At 36.0% G+C, this 24,545-nt stretch overlaps 1 protein-coding gene and 1 pseudogene across 1 annotated transcript in view; both read left to right on the forward strand.

The window, feature by feature from the left end:
- LOC150021354 (ephrin type-A receptor 6) overlaps positions 1–24,545 on the forward strand; it is a 917,557-nt gene that overhangs the window by 414,269 nt on the left and 478,743 nt on the right. The window lies entirely within an intron of this gene.
- LOC150021356 (NXPE family member 3-like) lies at positions 19,159–21,643 on the forward strand (annotated as a pseudogene).

Here is a 24,545-nt window from a genome sequence, read left to right on the forward strand (position 1 = left end):
CTTGCTGCTTTTAAGATTCTCTCTTTATCTTGAACTTTTGACAGTTTAATTATGATGTGTATTGGTGTGGTCTTCCTTGGGTCTAGCTTGTTTGAGACTCTCTGTGCTTCCTGGACTTGTATGTCTATTTCCTTCACCAAATTTGGGGAGTTTTCCTTCATTATTTTTTCACATAAGCTTTCAATTTCTTGCTCTTCCTCTTCTCCTTCTGGCACCCCTATGATTCCAATGTTGGGATGTTTAAACTTGTCCCAGAAGTTCCTAAGCCTCTCCTCATATTTTTCAATTCTTACTTCCTCATTCTGTACTGGTTGACTGTTTTTTTTTTTTTTTTCTACCTTATATTTTAAGTCATTGGTTTGAACTGAGGTTTCCTTCCCTTCACCATTGGTTTTGTGTGGATTTTCCTTCATTTCACTTAGCGTAGCCTTCACTTCTTCCCTTATGCATTTGCTGTACTTAAGCATATCTGTCAAGCCTGTGAGCATATTTATCACCAGTGTTTTGAACTCTGCATCTGTTAGGTTGACTATCTCCTTGTTTGTTAGTTTGGCTATCTCCTCATTGCTTAGTTCTCCCACTGGAACTTTGATCCATTCCCTCTTTTCAGCCATATTTCTCTGTCTCCTCATCTTGACAGGCTCCTGTGTTTTTTTGCCTCTGTGTCTTAAGTAGAGCTATCATACCTGTTATGATGTAAGGGGTGGAGCCTTAGGTATTTGTCAGTACAGGGCAACCCATTTGTACTGTGTGTGGGGGAGGGGTCTGAGAGGGGAAAATGCCACTTACTCAGCACTTGCCCCTTTTTCAGGCACTTCTCCCACTTCCATGTGGGCCTGGCACTTCTCTAGGTATTGCCCTAGCCATTGTTTCCTGAGTGGGTGGGTCTGCGAATGTTCTAGGACCGTGGGAGCCCTTTAAACAAGAAGACTCTGCTGAGAGACTGGCAGTTTCTGCCTCCATCCCAACCCCCACTGGTTTTCAGTTAGAAGTAATGAGGCATTATTGTCCCTGGCTCTGGAACCATGAGCTGTGTGGTCTTGTCTGGTGCTGGGTTGGGAGCGCTCCCCAGGTGTCCTTCTTGACTTTTTTAATGTGTGATTGCACTTTCTGCTGCCTGCCACTGCCGCACTGCCACTGCTTTTGCCACTGCCACACCATGTCCTCTCCACCCCTGCTCTGCCCCTCCTATCTGTCTGGATGAGTACTTCTTCTTTATATTTTTGTTTGTTGGACTTTCATGCAGCTCGATTTTCTGGAACTTCTGGCTGTCTAGTTTTGCAGTTGTTGTATTCCTTCTTAGTTGTGGAGGGAGGTGCAGCATGTCTGTCTGGGCCTCCATCTTGGTCGGAAGTAGAAAGCAAAATTTATATCATATATGAAAAAGAGAGGCATGAAAGTGGAATGAAATAAGAGAGAAGAAATGTGTAGTATTAGGTTTAAACAGAAGTTGTAAAGTGTGTGTATATATATATATATATATATATATATATATATATATATATATATATAGTATGTGAAAGAACCATTGCACACACACAGAGAAAAATTTCACCATAGCATTAACGGTAACCTATGAGCTAAGATTAATGTAGGTGGGATGGGAGTAAGAGTAAAAAAGAATGAAAGAGAAGTTTAAGAGATGTCTGGAAGAAAGGGGAGGGATTTGGGGATGATAGAGGGAGCAGGAATACTTAGAGTGAGGAATGAAAACCAGGCCATGACAGGGAAAATTTCAAATTTAAAGTGAAAGAAGGAAAGGGCTGGAGGAAGGTACAGATGTATTAGGAGAGGGGAATGATAAAATTTGAGATTTGAAATATTAGAATAGTGAAGATTTATGAATAAAGTTGCAGGAATGTCACAGATTGGTCAAGGTAGGGATAGAGTAAGTGTATTTTATGATTGAAAAAAAGAAGAGGCTGGAGAGGTATGAAAAAATGAGTGCTGACTGGAAATGAGTGGCTTTAGTAAGAGAAAATATAGAATTTAAAAAAAGATAAGAGGAGGAAATCAAATGGTAAAACTGATTGAGAAAAGGAAGGAGCAAAATATGAAATTTAAAATAAACTATAACATAAAGACTATTTACTTATACTGCATAGACTGGGAGGACAAAGAATGATTACTTAAAGGATACGTATGGTCACAGTGGAATTTGTCGTTGTAGCTTCTGTATTTTTTTCACTTTCTTCTCTTTCTGAAACAACCCTATTGACTTTAGCTTGTGTCCAAGTCTGGATCTAGGCAGCCTAATCTCAACTATCTGTGCTCTTCTGCCAGGGTCACTCTCTTTCCCTGTTTACTCTAGTCACTCTGTAATTCACAGTCAGGCTTAAGCACCATGGGGCGGGGCCCAGTACTTCCTTCAGGTGGAGCTACTGCTTCCCCTCTGGCTGTTGCCAATGGGGGGCAGGAGGGAGGGGGTGAGCAGTCTCCCCAAATGGTTTCTCCCACATCACTCAAGGTCTCTAGTCCACCTCTCACCCGCACCAGAGCCCAGGGAAAGCGTGTGCTTGAGCTCACCCCAAGAATCTCACTGTGCCTCCAGCTGTTCCTCCCGGGTTGGCAAAAACAGAAAACAAACAATTAAAAAAAAAAAAATGTTGCTATGTGCCTCTTAGAGCCAGACCCCTCCTGGCTTACTCTCAGCTCTGCCAGCAGGCCCAGCCTTATAAGTTTTGGCCCCCAAACCTCTCAGGGAACACCTTCCAGATGCTGTAAAATCTTTCTTTGCTCAAAGCCACTGTCCACAGGCGCCAAGCCCGCAACGCATCTCTTCCCCGATCTGCACCCAACAGGTTGCTAGGAAGCAGCCTCCTGCGTCTGCCCACAGTCCCAAAACTTAACTCCTAGCAGTGTCCAGTGGTCATACATATGATTTCTCAACAATTTAGCTGAAGATCTAGACCCAGGAGAAGGCCAGCACACCTTTTCATTGATTCCCTCCCGGGTATCGCTGGACAGGGCATCTCCATAGGAGCGCAGCCTCCAGACCTCTGCACTTCCTTGGCCTTCACTCTTCACCCCCATCAGATTCCTGCTACTGAGTTGATCTGCCAGTGTCCCTTCCCAGTGCAGCCCAAGGTACTGGGCTGGGGTGGCGGCCTGGGCTACTCACGTTAGAAAGTGCAGGCTGGGGTTCCTTCTCTCTCCTGAGCTGTTCCCACGCTTCTGTCCCAATTCGCCCTATCTGAAAGCAGCTCTCACCCACTCTCTGCTCTCTGTCTGTCCTCCAAGTCTCCCCTGCAATAGGAGCACAGCCAGCAGGCTGCTGACTGCCCTGCCGCCATTTTTCTCCCCTTCGAAATGGTTCAAATTTAAAATGCACGTATTCTCTGATACACCTCTACACATGCATGTATTTTGTCAATTTCAAAAGAAACATGTTTGATAAAACACCCCACTCCACCCAATCATGCAAGTCTTTTTTGCTGTTGCCCTAAAACCCCAGGCACATTGACCTCTCCTCTTTGTTCCCTCAGATTTTTGTTGAAATTATACTTTGTCACAAATAATTTCCATGGATACTTTATCTAAAAGTGTAATTTTTCATGTCAACCACTCCTAATTACATTTTCTGCCTTCCTTTTGTTATAACACTTATAACCAATTCCAGTTTTACTCAGATGTCGGTCTCCCACAAACTTTAATCTGAGCTCAATGTAAGTAAAAACTTCTCTCACATTTATTTGCTATATTCCCAGGGCCTAGGGAAGAACCTGGCTCATATGGGACACCCAGGACATGTTGATCAAATGGGTGAATGGATGAATAACTGAATATTATTTGAAAGTTACATTTCATGATAGTTTACCAACCACTTTCCAACTAGTCTAAAATGCAGCTATAAATTAAAATTGGTATAAAATTCTATAGCAAAACTAATATTTACAGTTCAAATACCTTTTTTATTTTGACATATTAATTCTCATCAATTATTAAAATACTCTGTATAATCAGCATTTTGTTTTGAAAGCAGATTTTAAATGCTAAGCAGAATCAATTTATATTTAATAATGATTATACCTCCACTATGAGCATGGCTTGTAGGTATGTTTCTGGGAAACTATAAAACATGTCAAAATTATTTTAAAGAACCAATGTTTAAAGGTGTTTTCACAGCCAATCTAAATGGTTCCTACTTTGTAAGTAAAAGTAAATCCAATTCATTACTGTATCTTCAAGGCCTAGTACAGTGCCTAGCACCTAGTAGGTACTAATGAATACTTATTGAATAAAGGAATGCATGATTAAATAAAAGAATGCAGTTTTAAGTTAAATTTTTATTATAATTCACTAAATAAGGGTTGTAAAGCACACATTAGGAGTATGACTACATTTCTTTATAATAACTAAAATATATAAAGATATAAAACAATTGTTAAACATAGAAAATAATTTCAATACGGAGTTTAACAATTTAAATTTATTTACTAATATGTTTATAAAAGATGTAGAATAAAAATATCTTTTAAGTTATAGAATTTTGCATGATTATATCAAAGTTTTCTATTTTTGGTTATAAAGCTATAATTTTTGGTATAAATTGACACACAAAGTTAAAAGAAGAAAAATATAAGATGACTTGTGTGTTGCTAGAGAGGAGAATATAATCTGGTAGACAGACATGAGACTGAAGATCTAAAAACTCCTGTTTCTCATTCTGATTCTGGACAGAAATTTGAGTACATTGCAACATTATTATAATTTTCTATACCAAAACTTTTTTTGTGACATAAACAGAAAAATTTTTAATATTTATTCCAAATTAAAAATATGAGTTCTAGGTGATTCCTATGGGCCCGCGTGGTGGACCGGGAGTCTCCATTCCCCCTTCCCTGTCTCCATTCCTCATTCCTTTGCCCCTCCATTCCCTATTCTTCCCTCCCTCTTCCCCCTTTCCCCTTTTCCCTTAAAAAAAAAAAGGAAAGGAAAAAAGATGTGTATTCTATATATGTAGATTCCAGATCTGTTCACATATCCTCCTACAATTGAACTATTTTTCTGTAAAGGGCTAGATAGTAAATATCTTCAGCAGTACAGCCATATTGTTTTTGTCAGACTACTCAGTTCTGTCTTGTAACAGGAAAGAAGCCCTAGATAACACATAAATTAAAGAGCATGACTGTGTGCTAATAAAACTTTATTTATAAAAGCAAGTATTGGAGTGTATTCTGCCCATGAGTCATAGCTTACCAACCCTGGCCCTAGATGATACAGCTTTATGTTCTCTGATAAAGTAATTGGATGTTTTTGCTTAATATGGCTATAACTTAAAATCTGAAGAAAGAAAAAGGAAAGATTCTCCAAAGACCTAGAATGGTTTTTCATTTAGAAACAAACATTTTGAAATAGGTAGCTATTTATCTATATTTATCCATATAAATAAAGTCATTTATGTAAAAGTCAGTTTAAACTTCACTCTCCATTAGAAATAAATAAGAATAAAGAGGTGTTGTCATGAAATAGAACCAGAGGCAAAACTTGGATATCTATAGCTAATGTATTGTAACAAGAACAGTTTTTTATTTTAGTGTTGAAACCAACCATATGGGAAAACATATTTGCCAATGATATCTTAGACAGGGAACTGATCTCCAAAATATATAAAGAGCTGATACGACTCAACATCAAGAAAACAAACAACCCAATTAAAAAATGGGCAAAGGACCTGAACAAACACTTCTCCGAAGAGGACATACAGAAGGTCCATAGACACATGAAAAAATGCTTAACATCATTAGCCATCAGGGAGATGCAAATAAAAACCACAATGAGATACCATTTTACACCAGTCAGAATGGCCATCATCAACAAATCAACAAACAACAAGTGCTGGTGAGGATGTGGAGAAACGGGAACCCTACTGCACTGTTGGTGGGAATGCAGACTGGTGCAGCCACTATGGAAAACAGTATGGAATTACCTCAAAAGATTAAAAATGGAACTGCCTTTTGAACCAGCGACTCCACTACTAGGATTATACCTGAAGAACCTTAAAACACCAATTCAAAAGAACTTATGCACCCCTATGTTCATAGCAGCCCTGTTTACAATAGCTAAGTACTGGAAACAGCCGAAGTGCCCATCTGTAGATGAGTGGATCAAAAAACTGTGGTACATTTACACAATGGAATACTATGTAGCAGAAAGAAAGAAGGAACTCCTGCCATTTGCAACAACATGGATGGAACTAGAAAGAATTTTGCTTAGTGAAATTAGCCAGGCAAAGAAAGAAAAATACCATATGATATCACCTAATACAAGAAACTAAAGAACAACACAAACAAAAGAACTAAATAGAACAAAGAGCACAATAGCAGTCAATAGGGGAGAGGGGGGAGGGAGAGAAGGGGAATAAGTAAGGGAAGGGTTTAGTCAAAGAATGTATATAAATGACTCATGGACATGGACAACGGGGAGGGATATGATTGTGGGAGAGGGGGTGGGTTGGGTGGGGGAGAGAAATTGGGAGAAAATGGGACAACTGTAATTGAAAAACCAAAAATAAAAAAAAAAAAAAATTCACAGAATGGTAAAAAACAATATATATATAGTATATAGTATAGGTATGGCAAGGATAAGGTATGGTGGCTTCCCTCAAATATACTACTTTGGTTGGGGAGATCTTTACTTTTTTTTTAATCTCATATACACAATTGAGTTAAATCCACATATTGTTGAGCCTCGTGATTTAAAAAAATTCAAACTCACAAAACACAAAGAATAGCTATTGTTTTTACTTTGTATGTTTTTGGATAGATATTCAATTTAGATAGAATTTACCTCTCCATCACATTGGACAATCATACTTATTTTTATTGTACTTTACACTTGTGAGGTTAATTATTTCCTCCTCATTATCATGTTTCAAATTAAGGTCCATGGGAATAAAGTGCTCATACACTCTTCTCTCTCTCTCTCTTTCTCTCTCTCTCTCTCTCTTTCTTTCTTTCTCTCTCTCTTTATCTCTCCCTAATCTATGTATCTCTGTTCTATATGTGTGTATGTGTGTGTGTGTGTATCTCATATATATTATACTTAAATGTTCACATAAAAACATTAAATAGTTTTGAAGAACATATAGGCAAGTGTTGTCTCATCTAGAGATAGTAAAGTATTAGCCAAAAAACAATAGAAAAAGTTTGGAAGCAAAGATCAGATGTGACATACACACACACACACACACACACACACACACACAAACACACCACTTAAATTCTCTATATAGCTAAAACAAACTAAAAGTGATAGGGGAACTCAAGAGTTAAAGATTTTAACTTCATTCATAGTTGATAGGCTTAATTGATTAATGCATGGGAAAGCTATTATTCCAGGAACTGGAAGACCTACTTGACTCCAGGAGTGAGACAAGCAATTCATCCTTTGGGCCTCAGGAGGTCCTCAAGTGATGGAGATGGAATCTGAGCCCCTGTGTTCCAGGAAGGGAAGTCCCTGAGGCAGATAAAGAATCGGTGATCAACGGATAAAGGAGTACTAGGAAAATTGCCTAGTACTACAATTCTTATCTATTTAACCTCTTTTCTAAACCCCTTACATACCCTTCTATCCAATTAACCTTTTCCCAAAACCTTTACCCACCCTTTCTTCTCCTTATAAAAATTTCATCTTGAGATGAGATGTTAAGATGGTTTTGAAGGTACATAATGCACCATCTTCTCAGGTCACTGGCATCTGAATTAAGTGTCCATAAAGATTCAAACCTTGTCTTTATTTATTGATTCTAGTAGTGACAGGCAGCATGAATGCTGAGTTTTCCAGTTTCAAAAGCACTAAAATCATGATTTCAGTGGGTCAAAACATAACTAAACAATTTTTAAAAGAAGAAATAAAAATTACTTAAAACTCACTACAACAATTTAATTAGTAAGCAAAAGAATGCAAAAATTATAAATGGGAACTTTACCTATCAAATTTATAGTGATTGAAAAATACATATTTTATTCCAGTTGTGGATATTACAAGTTAAAAATTTCATATACTGTTGGTAGGAGTTTAAATATGTTTAAGCTGTTTAAAAGGCATGTTAGCATTATTTATTAGGGAACTTTAAGTGTTTATACTCTTTGACCCAGTAATTTTACTACTAATAAAATTTCACAAAAGATAGAAAAATAAATATTTAATAAAAGGAGACTTGTTTATTAAATTATGAACACTTTTGAAATAAAGCATTATGTACTGTACAAGAGGAAAAAAATTTCCCTTCTTCCCTCCTAGATCCTTTAGCTAGTCTAATAATTAAACTAACATAATACTAGAAAAAGACAAATTAATTTTGTATATATCAGAGCCCCATAAAAATACGAGACTCAAAGAAGTGACCAAAACAGGAAGTTTTTATATCTGTTATACAAAGAAGCAATAAACTTGTGAATATTTGACAAGACAAAGGGGTTTGGGGCTTGGGATAGTAAATTGGTAAAGAAGTGACAAGGTTTGTTTGTACAGTCTTTCAGCCCTAAATTTCTTTTCTCTGATGATAAAAAATGCCTCCTATTCTTCTGGTGTAGGGAGGGTGCCAAAGGAGGGTCAGAATGTCCTCTTGCACTAGCTGTTTCTTAAGTACCTTTAATTCAAAATAATATGCCAAAGTGGCCTTTTTTATGTGGCATATCGTGTCCCCCTTCACACCAAAGTTTGCCGAGTGTAGAAATAAAATGTACTTTCTATTGTATTTTTCACACATCCTGGTAGGTAAATGAAACAAAGTATTTAAGAAAGAAAAGACATAAAAAAGAATGAAATCTTACCATTTGCAACAACATGGGTGGACCTAGAGAGTATCATGCTAAGTGAAATAAATCAATCAGAGAAAGAAAAATACCATGGGATTTCACTTACGCGTGGAATCTGAAGAAGAAAATAAACAAAATTCAAACAGACTCATAGGTAGCCATTGGGGAGGGGATTGAGGTCTGGGTGAAAGAGTTGAAAGGATTAAGAAGTACAAATTGGTAGTTATGAAATAGTCGTGGGGATGTAAAGTACAGCATAGGAAATATAGTCAAAAATATTATAATAAGTATGTATGCTGCCAGGTAGGTACTGGAAATATCAGGGGAACACTTTGTAAAGTATTTGATTGTCTAACCACTATGCTACACATATGAAACTATTACAAAATAATATTGAATGTAAACTGTAATTGAAACAAATTTTTTTTAATTTAAAGGAAAGAAATAGCAGATATTTATTTATGAAATTCAAATAATAGTGGAAACTAAATAAACTAAGGGTATTTATAAATTATTTGACAATCAAGTTATTTTATAATTTGTTTTTACTATTTCTGTAAATGTCTTTTATAACTAAAACACTCAGCCTTTAAAGTTTGTAGATCTTTAACTTCACTGCTAATTTCACAACCCAGTGTTAAATGTACATAGAATATACTTTATTATTCTTTTATATTTTGTTTTGATTGCTTAGTAATTGTCTATAGGAGTATAATTTTCAGAAAAGTCTAAAAATAATGATAGAATTAAAAAGTGTCAGTAATTAGAATTACTTCACATTTAGAGAAAACAAAGTACTCTAAAAATAATTTGAAAAATAAAAATATTTTGCAAAAATGTTTTTTCTACTGACACTCCTCCATATCTACCAATACTGTTTCTACTTCTCTAGCTCCAGAATATTAAAAAGGGGGCCCAAGAATAAAGAATCTCCTTTAGGGATTACTTTTATCATTTTTTGCCATTAAGATTAAGAAATCTTTTTATTCACTCATCACTCTTTTCTGTGCATAAAGCATATTAGCACAAAAATGAATATGTGTAATCTTAGTTGCTCTAGGGTATATTATAGCATTAGCAGTTTTTCATTCTAGAAGAAAAGGTACTTCCCATTATTAGACAAGTCAGATTTGCCTTAGCCAACACAATTTTCTAAGCAACTCCATTCTGCCTTTATGACAGATATGCATTCAAAGTTTCATAGCATAACTGAATTAGGTCAATTTACTTCAGCCAAACAAGATGAAATGTGTCAAGGCTGACTATGTTTCTTCAGTTTTCCTAATTATTTTAATTCAGTAGCAGAGGTGCCAAGTTTAGACTGTCTTCACAATATTCTTCAGTGCAAACCTCATAAAAAATGTCTCCAGTGCAGACTCAGAATGCCTTTTTTTAACTTCTGCAATCATAGACAACTGTACAATATTACAAACACATACGGTAAATGTCATTGCACAACAGAGAGCCTGTAGGTCATTCCCAGAGTATAAAAGTAGTCTATTTGTAATGGTTTCATTTCCCCAAACCCTACCAAGTGCCTAAGTACAGGGTCGTTAAAGATTCAAAAGAAATATATAGCTCTCCTGGAGCATATCTCATATTTGGGAATTCAAGGACTCATTACTCTCCTCACTTGTGACAATTAGAGTGTAACAACCAGATGATGGGTGATCAAAAACTAAACTGACCAGTTAATTTACATCCAAACTTGGACATTTCTTAAATAAAAGGTGTATTTTAACAGTGCCAGTACACTAGGCATTAACATGGGTTGTCCAAGTCAAAGCTAGGTATAAATAGTTTGATATATGGGTGGAATGAATGAGTTTTTGAATGGACACATTTCTAAGTGTACAACTTCTCTCACCAAATCTGTGACTTCTTCCTGTGGGTATTAAAATAAATTTTATTGCATACTAAATATTTTACTGCATTTTATGTTCCTTATATTTAAAATTTCTTATAAAGGTTTATTTTTTTATTTATTTTTCAATTTTAGTTGGCATAACAATATTTTATTAGTTTATGTTATATAACATAGTGATATACCTTACAAAGTGATCACCATTTGGCACCATATAAAGTTGTTGCAATATTATTGACTATATTCCCTATGCTGAATTTTACATCTCATTGATTATTGTTATAACTTGCAGTTTGTACTTCTAAATACCTTTTATCCTTTTTTACCCATATCTTCATTCCTCTCACATCTTGTGATCATTAGTTTGTTCTCTGTATCAATGAGTTTCCTTCTGTTTTATTTGTTCATATATTTTGTTTTTTAGATTTCACATGTACGTAAAATCATACAGCATTTCTCTTTCTCTGACTTTTTTTTAACTTAGAATAATATATTCTAGGTCCATCCATGTTGTCACAAATGGCAAAGTTTTATTCTTTTTATGGCTAATATACCAATATATATCACATCTTCTTTTTTTCATCATCCACCAATGGACACTTGGGTTGCTTCCATATCTTGCCTATTGAAAATAATGCTACAGTGAACACAGGTGTGCTTACCTCTTTCAGATTAGTGTTTTAGATTTCTTTGGATATATACCCAGAAATCGAATTGCTGGATCATATGGTAGTTCTATTTTTAACTTTTTTCAAAGAACCTCCATACTGTTTTTTATAGTGGCTGCGCCAATTTACAATCCCACCAATAGTGCATGAGGGTTCTTTTTCTCCAAATCTTCTAAAACACTTGTGATTTGGTAATTTATTGATGATAGCCATTCTGAAAGGTATGTGGTGATATCTCATTGTGGTTTTGATTTGTATTTCCCTGATGACATTGATCATTTTTTCATGTGTTTGTTGGCCATCTGTATGTCCTCTTCAGAGAAATGTCTATTCAGGTACTCTGCCCATTTTTTAAATCTAATTTTTGTGTGCCTTCTGTCTTTAATTATTTCAAAGGCTTTTAAAGATAGAAAAGTCCTACAGAGTTACTCTTATAATTTATACAGTATTTAAATTTTTATGTAATTTAAATTAAGCCATAATTAATGTCATATATATTTTCAATTTTTCCTATGTAACAAAAAAATCAATGGTTACTTCTTAAAGGATGTTCATTAATTGCATTCCCTCTCTTATTTTGATTTCTCCTAAGTTCCTTTGAAGCAAATATAGTGAAAATTAAAATCAAAGTTTAGACCCAATGGATGCTAGTTTCTTTCATCACATTAAATATTATGTCTTTTGTATGAAAGGATAGCACTACTTTGAATTTAGGACTAGTAATTTTATGATACAACATTAGACATAAAGATGTGTCCAAGGCAAAAGGTGACCCTTTAGTTGATAATTTAGTGGATATAGGCAATTCTGTATTTTTACAAAAGGATGCCTGAAAATATGGTTTAAAGTTTATATGGCACTTTAATTTAACATTAAAGAAATAAAGGTATTTTCTGAGAGCTGTATATTATAAAATATTAAACTATTTTTCTGTAGACATGGTTTCCTTGAGCCCAGTCAATTCTATACTAGTGAGTGAAGTGGCTGAAAGGATAGTCAGACAGCCAACTTTCCAATCTTCAGATTGAGGATTCTAGCACTCACAGATCATGAGGTATAGGTGCAAAGAGATCTATATATTTTCTACTACCAGAAGGGGCCTCCACATGATTTTCTGAGTATTCTCACTTACCTACCTATCAGCACTGATGGGCACTTGGCCACTGTCTAAAAATGCTGAATCAGGATGGGCAGTTGGGGAAGAAAGGCAAAGAATGGAGGAATGGCATCCACTAGAGTTTTTGCAATCATAGATTTCCCAGGGCCTCGCATCTGAGAGAGAATATAGATTGGAGAGTTGGGAAAAGCAACAGAGGATCCTTAGCATGCTTGGAATCAAGTATATGGATAATATTTTATTAGACAATATTAACAGCCACTAACTCCTACAGTCAAGCCTAAAAGTGCTCCTCTCCTTTACCTTGGTGACCACCCAGTCCTCATGGGGTTGCCCTGAATTCGATATCAAAATAAGAGAAAGTCAAATTTGGTTCAACTTTGCTTTGTTTCCAATGCTAAGAAATGGAAAATATGAGTCACTACCATGTTATATTTCATTCTAATTGTAGGAAATATTAAATCACTAATTAAACCATTTGGGAACATAAATATTAATGTAAGCATACTTTGATAGTTTGTTGTTCATTTTCCATGAACATATTATCAAGAAACCATATTTGTTTTTTTGGTGAAGAAATTTGAATGATTGTAAAGTGGTTGAGTTTTAATGCAGTATAATGATCTAAGGATCTCTTTGAAGATATTTTAGAATGTTGCTTAAATTGTAGAGTAAGAAAAAGGCCAGAACATATATTCCTGGTTTTGTCATTACTTTCAATAAAGTCTAAAAATATTTATCTTGACAGAGATATATGTTATTTTTAATCTATTTATATTGTTTACAATTTATTAACTGTGTTGCTACTGTGTGGAGAAACACTAAAAATAAAAAATAATATTGAGGAAATAAGCACAGAAAAAGAGGTATTGTAATTTATCACCAAAAGAATACATCATAATAATTACATGTATCACATTGGAAAACTTGGATGGAATTTATGATTTTCTAGGAAAACCAAATATATTTTTAAAGAAGAGAATATCAAAAAGAGATAAGTAAACTTGGATGAAACTAAAAATTTTATCAAGGCCTGAGCAGTGTCAGAGTTGGATTTTTTCACATACTTAAGAAAAAAGATCACATGTTATTTATGGAATATAGGGAAGAAAAAAATGTTCCAAACTAATTGAGCCAAGCCAGAACTACACAAGGCCTTACAAAAATGGCATAAAAAGAAATATTAGATGAATAATCCTTATGAATATCAATGCTATTATTATAAATGAAACGTTTGCTTCATCCCAGAAATGGAAGAATTTTCAATATTAGTTAATCTCTTAATAACTCAAAGGAGTAAAAAAATGACTATCTTGAAGGATACTTCTAAATCTCCAGGCAAAATTCAATATTGATCCAAGCTTTGAAAGTAGAATTAGAAATTTTTTTCACAAATTATTGATAATATTTAATATGTCAATGCCCCCCAAAACAGAATAATGCAAAGTATAATGAATTAAGAACTCAAGTAAAAGAAAAAGATCTTATTTTTAATTTCATACTTTTAAATTAGGCTTGAAATTTTTACAATATTTATAGATTCTCTTTCAAAAATAAGTTAAAGAACACTATGAATAAAGCAGAAAATCTTAGAAATTATCAAACTTTTTTATAAATGGCATATATAATAAGAGCTTAGTATGAAACCTACTAGATGTTTCAGGGGAGTATGTGATGCTATACTATGATAGCCAAGAAATGTTTAATATATGTAGCAGTTCAAAAATTCAACATATTAAAATGACATTTTTTAGGATATTTACTGGGTCCTCATAGCCTTATTTTCTTCTGAAGCATTTTACAAGTTTTATTGAAAACTGACAATTTCAGCAAACAGGCATTTAATGTCAGCCATGTGAAAAAAGAATGCTAATGGAAGATTTTTAAAGAAAAAATTAACTAAGATATACTGTAGTGACCAAAATGTTTTGATGGGTATTTTCTACATTATTCCCTGTTATTGACTTAGAATATGAATTTTCAAGTCAATAAACAAAATATTAAGAAGAAAAAGGGCATACCAATAAATAAGCCTGCGTTCTGTAAAACAATGACAAATCAAATTAATTTTGAAAATATTTTAGTCTTATACATTAATATTTTAAATACAGGATTTAAAATAACCTGTATTTTGTTTTTATACACATTAAGACAAATAGAAAAAATATATCATAAATTATAACAAATATTCATTGAATAATTATGCCAATCTTTATCTTATATTTGCTTTTACTTTTTAAAATTAACTCTGAATTATGAATAAATTGACAAAGGAAATGATAGAATGTAGTTTTCTCAAAAAGCCTCTTCTATGTTCACTTTGGTTAAGCAATTTAAGCTTTATATATTAAAATAGTAATAAAATTACTATTAAGTAATGACTTTGGACATATTATTGTGATAAATTTTTTGAGATGAAGAGTAACTTCTAAAAGTGGTATTTCATAAGTTTTCAATCTAAATAACCAACTAGAGACACAAACTAAAGCAAATTTACTTGTCTCAAGTTTAACATTATATTCCAAACTATAATCTTTACTTAGAAATGTAATAAATTTCTTTATCTCATAATCCTGTACTTCTAATCTTAAAAAATATTATTTCAAGAATTGTTTTATATTTCTCTGTTATCCGTTGCTTAACACAATGACTGGCATTCAACAGATGATGCATGTTTGAATAAATAAATTTATTTGTCAAAAACATATATTCCTACAATTTTTAAAGAAATCAATTTAATGCTTAGTCTTCATGACATTGTACACCTACTTTGCATAAAAGCAGTCAATACTTTGTCCCAAAATACGTATTATTTCTTATTTTTGTACAAACTTTAAAAATATGTTCTTTTGTTACTTTTGAAAAGAGAAATCTTTAAAATTTTCTCCCCTTTTGCTAAGCCATATATATGAGAATTTAGTGTATGATAAAGATAGCCATTTAAACCAGTTAGTATAAAATTAATTGTTTTTTAATATATTAAGGTAATGGTGAAATGATCTGGAAAAAAATTAACTTGGATCCATTATCACATATTTCCTGGTTTAAGTTTTTTAAAAATAAAAGTATAAATCTATTACAGTAAATTAAGAAATAAATATTTTAAGCCTTATATAAAGTAGTGCCTTTTCTTATTATGACATAAAATTAAAATCCAAAAAATATTAATAGAGTTGACAAAGAGAAATTTAAAATTTCTACATGGCAAAATCCACCACAAACAAAATTTAAAGGCAAAGATGTATAGATGGTACATATAAAAAGAAACATATAAATAGGTAGTGATAGAAATGCATATATTTTTATATATAGTATATAGAAAACATATACATATTATGACTCAAAATAAAAAGGCTAAAATTTCCCCAAAATCTGAAAAGATTTTTAAGAATCAATAAGGAAAATAAACAGACATTTATGCATTGCTGATGACATTATGGCTTGGTACAATTTCAAGATGAAGGAAAATTTAATTTTCTATCTCTACACATAAATCATATACACACATGCCTTATATTCATTTGACTGAGCAGTTCCACTTTTAGGAATTTATTCAAAGATTTACTAACACATATTTGAAATACAGGATTATAAGTTTATTCAATCAGCATTGTTTATAATAGAAAAGATTGGAAACAAATGCAAGCCTTTGAATGGTTAAATAAGTTATGGAATAGATAATGGGTTATTATTGGGTGTAAATTAAAAATAAGGATAACCTTGATGCTCATTTGGAAAGATATACAAGGTATATTATTAAATGAAAAAGTGAGTTACAGAACAGTGTGTAGAGCATGCTTCCATTTGTATACAAAAAGAGACTATTGTGTACAAAAAAAGCCAAGGAGTAAATTGTATTTTTTGCATTGTGTGCATCTGTATGCATACGGGAAAGGTATAGACAGAGAGACACACTCACACAAGGTAAGAACATTGTCTGTCTCAAGAAAGGAAATAGTGTCACCAGCTACAATAAGGGAATAAGGATCCTGTCCATATTTGCCTCTAGAATCAATTCATAAAAAACATTCATAACCCAATGCGATGTGATATATGAGGCAACTGTCATTAAGATTTTATTTACAATATAAAGTGAGGGTAATAAAATCAATGCATTAGGTAACAGCAAAATTGACCTCAAAACTTGAAGATAAGACTCCTCTAGAAGAATCAGATTTTGAAAAATGTAAATGAGATGAGTCATTTGTGAAAATAACTTTTAAAAATATTTATTATGTATTTGGAAGACCACACTTTGGAAGGGATCCCCAAATTCTTGTCAGCGAGTAGCTACTAGAGAGCATGATATTAATTTGCCTAGCTAAAGCTGTAGCTCATTGAATTCCTAGTCTCCAGTATTTTTAGTTATTTATCTCAATTATAGTTTAAATTCAATATTATTTTTCATTAGTTTCGGATGTACAGTGTAGTGGTTAGCCAATCATATACTTTATAAAGTGTTCCCCACTTACCTGGATATTTCCAGTACCCACTTGGCATCATACATAGTTATCAAAATATCATTGACTATATTTCTTATGGTATCCTTTATATCCCTGTGACTATTTTGTAACTACCAATTTGTACTTAATCCCTTCAGCTCTTTCACCCAGTCCTCCAACCCCCAACCCCTCTGGCTACCATTATTCTGTTCGCTGTATCTATAAATCTGTTTCAGTTTTGTTTCATTTTTTCTGTTCTGTAAGTTCCACATATAAGTGAAATTATATGGTATTTCTTTCTCTGATTTATTTCACTAGCAGTACACCCTCTAGGTGCATCCATGTTGTCACAAATGACAATATTTCAGCTTTTCTTATGGTTGAATAGTATCCCTTTGTATGTATGTATCATGTCTTCTTTATCCAGTCCTCTTTCAAAGGATAGTTTGGTTGTCTCCATGTCTTGGCCACCATGAATAATGCTGTAATGAACATCGTCGTCGGCAGCCGTCCGTCTCGAGAGACGATGGTGTAGCTTCTTAAGAGTCTATCTGCACCGCCGAGAATGGCTGTGCAGTCCGACTCGGGAGTGACACGGTATCTGTCTCCTCCCGTGTTGAATCGACATCTTGCGATGTCGCTGGAGTGTCCTCTCCAGTGAAGCTGAAGCTACAGAGCCTGGGCAGGGTGATATGGAGGGTCTGCTGTTGCCCATGCAGCAGACCCCCCCTCTCTTCGCAGCTGAAGGATCCAAGGGAAAGACGGAGTCAATACAGCTTGGCTTCAGGTGCGCCGCAGGAGTTGCCGGTGTTGACTACAACGTCAAACCGCCTTAGGGACTCCGGCTCCGGATTTTCTGTCGGGGTTTACTCCCCTAGCCTTTCCCCTGAAGAGGTATGCCGCAAGGCAGCGGAGGTTTTTTGGAATCAGAGTTTTCCTTCTCTTTTGTGGGTTATGTTACAGAAATTAACATGTTTTCTGTTTTCAAAGGGCATAAGCCTATGATCTTGTTACCTGAGTGATTGTACGTATAGGCCTCACTTAATCCTGTCTGCAGCACTGCCTCCTGAGACACAACGGTTTGGCTGAACTAAGTGGCTGGGTTGGTGAAGTATGGGGTGGTCTGTGGACTTCACTTTACAAAACCAGTTTCTCTTTTTTACACTAATGGCTTGAACAGAAAGGGCCCAGAGGTCTGAGATGGGAGGAAAATCTAAAATATTTCCTTTAGCCCAAACTAAGTATAATGGGCATAAGTGTTTTGGACAGGTGAGATGTGCCTGGCACACCTTCCTCCAAAGAAGCCCTATTTTTCCCTAATGTGGGACATTGAAAAATTAATCCCTGCCTTCTGTTATCTAGTGGTTATGGATTGAATGATGTCTTTTAACCCTGTTGCCAAATCTGTTGCCCCCGGAATACAACAAGGATGCCAGCCTGTTAAACCAAGCACGCCGTTGTCCGGGGATAGCCAACTGACCTGGAGTTTGCACGATCCTTCCCCATGTGGGAAGGCCATCCTCCCCTCCACACCTCCACTCTTATTAGGGATTTCTGGACCCAAGGGTAGGTAGGACGACGACCATGTCCAGCTGGAAGCAGCTAGAGGAGCTCGAGGCCTTCGCCCATTGTCCTTTATAAGATTATAAAGGGTCTTAAGTCCGAGAGGGAGGGATTTTTATTTTTTATTGTTAAAATAATTAATTAATTAATCATTTACTCATTAAAAAAAGATAAGAAGAAGAATATATGAAAGGGTGAAGCGGGAGAGCTTGTATGTACGACACATGGGCATGGACTTGGGGGGGGACTGCTGGGGAAGGGGTGGTTCTGGGTGGAGGGGAGCAAAGAGGAAAAGATTGGAACTATTTTAACAATATAATCAATAAAATATACTTAAAAAATAAAATTTAAAAAAATGGTGGGGGAAAAAAAACCGCTTTCCACACTGATAAGATCTCTGTGACCAGGAAATTCAAAGAACCTGGATCCCTGAACTTTAGTTTCTGAGCACTGTCTCTTCCCCAAGCCCTCATGTCTCCCAGGAGCCCTGAAACTGGACAGATGCCCTTGACTTTCAGAACTTTCTTTCCTCCAAGAACCTTCATTTCACCTTAGCCTACTAGAATTTCTTCCTATAGCACATTTTCAATTGAAGGCTCCCTTCTTGCCAATTGATTTCTCTTCAGGAATGTGACAAACAAGGTCCACCCTCAGGGTATTTCTCCAATCTGGGTGGCTGGGGAGAGCAACAGGAGTCTGGGTAAGAGACATTGGGGCCTACAGAAAAGGCAGTACTTTTTCCATGCCTGTAGCTTTAGTTTCTTCTGTATCCACTGATTGTTTTGTTTGCAAACAATTGCTTACAGTGCTGTCCCCTAAACAAATCTGCCATCCTAGGATCCCAGGCCCAAAGCCCTCTGGCTTCTACCACCAAGGAGTGTGGCACTTGCTGTCCTGCTGTGGCCACTCCTTCTCCACTGTTGACAGCATCCTGGATTGCCTGGCTGGTCATGTCATCAACATGATGGGGGACTCCACACTTCAGCAGTGATGAGAATATCTGCATGACACCATGTCCTCTGAGTGGCCTGAGAGGAGAGGGAAGGACTCCTAGGAGAAAAAAAGCAGAAGTAGGACTTTGAGGAGGCAGAAAACATCTACCTTGATGTGGAGTGATGTGGAAGGACAGGACACCTGGGTTTGGGGCATGGGAAAGGATGGAAAACAGTGCCCAGATTATGCATAATCTCAACAATTAAGTAGACAACTGGAGGCTTTAACAGGAGATTAGATATGTTTGATGAACCATGAGTAGATAACCTTGATTGGAACTAATTGTTTGCTTGGAGGATACTGGAGGAATAGAGTTGGAATTTAAGAAAATAATTTTGGAGAAACCAGGGTTTTTGTTTTGTGACATTTGGGAGTCACTAAATGTTTTTAAGCAGAGCTTTTAGTTTGTTGGATAGATTGGATTGAAAAAGAAAGACCAAAGACCAGTTATAGGACAATTGTATGGTCAATATGTGTGGTGATGAGAGGCTAAATTGGTACAGAAATAGAATGCCGGCAGTAAAGGAAGTATCATGCTAAAGGAATTGACAGTCTTCTTGACTCACTGTTCTGGAATAAAGGGAGATGATCACATTACTATGAATAACCATAAAATGAACTCAGAATAAAAGTCACTGGGGTGCTTACTGGATATGGGAGCAAGGGGCAGGAGTGAGAGAAGATGGCATATTTATTTTACACCTTTTTCATATTGGGTTAAAGAGGTGGCGAGGAGGGAGTTTCTGGGGAGATATAGATGAAGCATTTGAAGATATGGGATTGGAAGTGAATTGAGATGTCTGAGCGTCAGACAGAGTTTGGTATTTATTCCTCTGAAGATGGAAATTCAAGGAGGTGAAGGAAGCCACGCGGTCTGAAAGGGTGTAGAGAGGACTCAGCTAGGAGGTCTGGTGTGTGGCAGAGGGCCACTATGTAGCAGCTAAGCAGCTTTGTAGGAGAGCTGGTCTGCCATGGGAGAGGGCCATGCGGGCAGAGTGAGTGTAGAAGAGGAGGAGTCGCCATGAGGAAGGAGCTGTGAGCTGGAAGGGGATTCAGCCAGGCTGGCTATAGAGAAAAAGCAGCTATGCAGTTTGTAGTGAGGATTTCACCGTGTGGCCTGGGCTAGTAGAAAAGCAGGCATGCTGCTGCTTTAATCATGCCTGTTACAGCTGACTCCAAAGCCACCAAGGACTCTGCCTTGCAGTCCTGGACTCTGGGAACTTGGGAAATACGGAGAGGACACTCTCTTAGGATTTGCCCCTTTCCTGGACTTCACCATGATCCAGTGTAACACGGCACATGCTTTTCTGGACTCTTATATGGAGGCTGATGACATCGTACCCCAGATCCTGAAGGAGAGAAATGACAGATATGGAATGGGGAACTATTGGGCTTGGTTTTGGTTTATAGCCTTTTGAGGAGCAAGGGAAGTGTTAAGTCTCTTGGGAAAACAGAGTTCTGAGCAGGAGTGCTCACAGCTGCTGTCCCCTAAAGTTGAAATATTGTAAATAAAGACATGTTTTTCTCAAAAAAAGAAAAAAGAAGAAAGAAATTCAAGGAGGTGAGAGTGTCACACACAGTCTCTGACTCACAGGCAAAAATTCTACTATCATATATAATATAACATGCGTTAAGGGATATGCCTTATTGAGAGATAGGGAACATGAGAGCCAGGGAAAGAAAGAACATCAGCTCCCATTCCTATCCCCAGCTTGTCCCCCCATCATCCTATAGAGAAAGGTGTGTGGGGCCCACAGGGTGGGTCTGTGCTCTTGTGGAGAGACACCCCCCTTCCACTCAGTGCTGCACTGGTGAGCCCACAGCTGGTCCCTGTGCTCCCTCTGCACACCAGTGGCCTCCCTGCACTCCATGGTCCTGGAGCTGGGGGGCCTGGCGGGGGGCCCACACAATGTGGTGGTGCTGGGACTAGGCACTCACTTCACCACCTTCCCTCCATCCATCTTTGTGCAACGACTGGCAGGGATCCGGGTGGCCGTGGCTGCGCTGCTGGCCCAGGAGCCCCACACTGGCTACAAGTCTGTGTATGGCAGTGACTGGTTCACCCTCCAGATGAACTGGCTCCTCCGAGCTGCCTTTGCTGACCTCCGTGTGGTCTTGTGAACACCTGGGAAATGATCTCCAGCCTGGCCCTGCTGGACAGCATCCACCCAGGGCAGCTCATCGTCTGCAATGAGGTGGACTTCCTCCTCTCCTTCATCTGCCCCACCTGAGAGCTTCTGCAGGTCTTTGGGCTTTGTGGATGGAGAAGCTGGTGTGATGATCAAGCCTGCAAGCCCTTCCTCTCAGCCCCCTAATCCCCTTTTCTGATCTTTTTCTAATGCACAGACCATAAAATCAACTAGGAGGAATTGGGATGTGAATGATGGCAGGCAGGGCAGTCTGGCAGTGGTCTAGCTCACCTTGAGAGGTTTAGTTCCCACATGGAGAAACAGTGCTGAGGGGATGAGGGTAAGGACAGAGCCAGCAACATTTACTTCACAAGTGAGTATGAAGATTGTAATGAACATAGGAGCGCATATATCTCCACAAATAGATGTCTTTGAGTTTTTCAAATAGATACCCAGAAGAGGGAATGCTGGGTCATATGGAAACTGTTTTTAGTTTTTTGAGGAACCTCTATACTGTTTTACAGAGTGGCTGTCCCAATTTACATTCTCACCAGCAGTGAGAGCAGGTTCCCTTTTCTCCACAAGCTCTCCAACACTTATTATTACCTGTCTTGTTGCTAACAATCATTTTTACAGATGTGAGGAGTTATCTCATAGTTTTTATTTGTGTTTCCCTAACACCTAGTGAAGTTAAGCTTCTTTTTACTTATATGATGGCTGTATGTCTTCTTGGGAGAGATGTCTATTCAGGTCCTCTGCCCATTTTTTAATTGGATTGGTTGTACAAGAATTAATTCAAAATAGATCAAAGACCTAAATACAAAATCTTAAACAGTAAAGTACATAGAAGAAGACATAGGTACTGAACTTATGGATGTTCATCGTAGAGAACATTTTATGAATTTGAACCCAAAGGCAAGGAAAGTCAAGACAAAAATAAATGAATGGGACTGTATCAAACTAAAAAGCAACAGGCAACCAATCAAATGGGAGATGTTATTTGCAAACAACAGCTCAGACAAGGAGTTAATATCCAAAATACATAAAAAACTCATACAACTCAATATATTTAGAGTTCTTAACAGAGAAGTTCTCCTACAGTATCCGTTGCACACATATGATTACAGAGATTTCTTAGTGTCTAACTTGTCTAACTTTTACTTCAATTTAAAACCATTCATCTAGTTGCATCCTCTGTGAAGAAAAAGAAAATGGCTCTTAAATCTTCACAATAAAATGTTGGGTAAAAAACAATTTAAAATGTAAATAAAATTCTATATTTTACATTATATAATCTTATAAACTCTTCTCTAATTTTCATTATTTAACACTTGAGTACTCTAGACCCTTTCAGCATTTCCATGAGAACTTCCTTCCTTTCAAATATGGAATCAAAAAATATGCATACCATTTCACTTTTTAGAACAGGAAAAGACTTTATATATAAAGTCTATAATTTTTCTTAATATTATCTAAGTATTTCTATATTCTGAGTCAGTCTAAAGACAAACTGTTAGGTAAAATTAAATGATACAATTAAAATATTTAAACAGAAAATACAGAATGTGACTTCACTAGTTATGTCATGATGTTAGGGGTTGTTTAGATACTTGCACAAGCAATGAGTTCCTTGAAAACTTCTGGTGACTCTGAGATACCAATCCATTTATACAAAATTTCATTTTAAAAACTTTCTCTAAAACTGAAAATAAAATCTGCTTAGTTCTCACTCTTACTCTTTTTCCTTTTCTATTTCTTCTCCATCATGAACATTTTGTTTCAAAATTGGCATGGGTTTATAATCTTATTAAACACTCTCAGAAAATAAAAATTTATCTTATTATAAATCAGAGGATATAGAAACATTTAGTGTAACACAATAAATTTATTAGTAAGCTAAATCTCTAGATTATCTAAGAATGGGGCATTTTTAATGATTTCTAAACTCCACGATACTCTGCTATAATATGAAACAGATGCATTAAAATAAAAATATAAGGGTAGATTTGTAGTTTCCTTTACTTTCTTTGTCATAAAGCCTTAACATATTGTTACAAAGTAAAAAGCACATTATGAAGAATTATAATGTTGTATCTGAAATATACTAAATTACTAAGCTTTTTTCTGTTGGCCAATTTATTTTACAGTCTCTGTAGTGAAGCAAAGGTTTTAATTTTTTCCTTAAGGGAGACAATAAGCAAAAAGATAGCAGGAGAAAAAAATATTATCACACTTCCCTTTCTTTTTCAAAAACTCAAGAGAGAAAAGTTTTCCTCACCCAAAAAGTGTATTTTTTTTTCAACTGCGTAAATCCCCTCCCCCTACCGGCACACTCCTAAATACATATGCTAGTTTGGAAGAAGATCCAGCACAGTCTGTGAGTCTGCCGACAGCATATAGTTGAGAATTGGGAAAAAAGGAAAGAAATGACACTCCTTTGGACCCAAGAGCTGCTTCTCTTCTTCTGGACTTAGAAACCTATCATATATCTGACCTTGAAGGGACAGCTTATTTACCACATTATTCTGTGTTCTCAGGGGGGAAAAAAGTATGAATTTAATTATATCCTTGTCAAGAGGTAATTCCATCACAAAAATTAATTTTCAGTGCTTTGGAGATACTGTGACATTAAAAAATATTGTCACACAAAAAACATGGGTAACCTGTCACAAACATTATGAAACTATTGACCTTACATAGCTTCATCTGCACAACTATTGATTTTTTTCTGTCTTTATTTTGACATTTTATATGATTTCATCTAAGATTCATCACTGTGGAAATGTCATGTTTAAGGGTGTGCTTTTATTGTTTGGGGAGAGCAAGCTTAGAAATGGTTTACTTCTTATCTGTTTGAGGCAGTAGGCTGGATTCATCAATGTTAAATGATTCGGCATCAAGTTATCACACTTATTTGCCAGAGGTTTCTGAATTTCTCCTTTTTCCCTCCTGGGAAGTGAATTGGGTTGTCGCTTTGGGCTTTAGATGTCAATAATTTCTTAACAGG

Source organism: Furipterus horrens, unplaced genomic scaffold, assembly GCF_987537825.1.
Source record: "Furipterus horrens unplaced genomic scaffold, mFurHor1.1.pri manual_scaffold_1, whole genome shotgun sequence".
NCBI classification, from domain to species: Eukaryota; Metazoa; Chordata; class Mammalia; order Chiroptera; family Furipteridae; genus Furipterus; species Furipterus horrens.